Raw genomic sequence first — 744 nt, 5'->3', positions numbered from 1 at the left:
GCTCTCTGCTGTCACGTGACGCGCCCCTTCTCCCGGCGGGGTCGCCCCCTGCCGGCACGCTCGGCGCCCGCGTCAACGGCCGGCGCGCGGGTCGCCGGCAGCCGTTAACCGCCTCGCGGCCGCGCCCCCTCCCCGGCCGCGCGGGTCTTCCCTCAGCGCCCGAAGCCGCCGGCAGCAAGGAGCCCCCCGCGGGCAGGGGTTGCGGTGCCCTTTGCCCAGGGCTCGGCGGAGATGCGGAGTGCGGAGGCTCTAGACGCCGCGCTAACCCCCGATGAGGCGGGGGGCCACCGCACCGGTGAGCCCCCGGCCCTGCCGGCTGGGGAGTCAGGCCCACTCCCAGCTACCGACGCAGCCCCCGTCCTGCGCCGGAGCCCGCCGGGCTGTAAGGCCACCGACGGGCAGCAGGGAAAGTGTGGCTTGCAGCGCTGCGGAGGACATTTTTTCCTAGTCCCAAAGCACAAGGAGGGCTGTGGCCGCCCACCCTTTGCACCAATGCCCGCGGCGGGATCCTGACCCGCCTTCTCCCGCGGAGGATCGGCTCCCCTTCCCGTTGTTTCCAGGGCGCGGGTGGAGGGGAGCTGCTGACCATCACTTCTGGCACCCAAGACTGGGGCCAGCCGGGCCTGGGGGCAGCAGCCTGCTGGGTCCACCAGCTGGATACAGACAGGAAGAGAAGTAATAATAAAAACCCCTATATATATATACATATATATATATGTATGTGCAGTGCTGTGATACTTTGGC

Source organism: Calidris pugnax, unplaced genomic scaffold (assembly GCF_001431845.1).
Source record: "Calidris pugnax isolate Ruff unplaced genomic scaffold, ASM143184v1 scaffold25, whole genome shotgun sequence".
NCBI lineage: Eukaryota > Metazoa > Chordata > Aves > Charadriiformes > Scolopacidae > Calidris > Calidris pugnax.
This window is presented reverse-complemented; position numbering follows the sequence as displayed.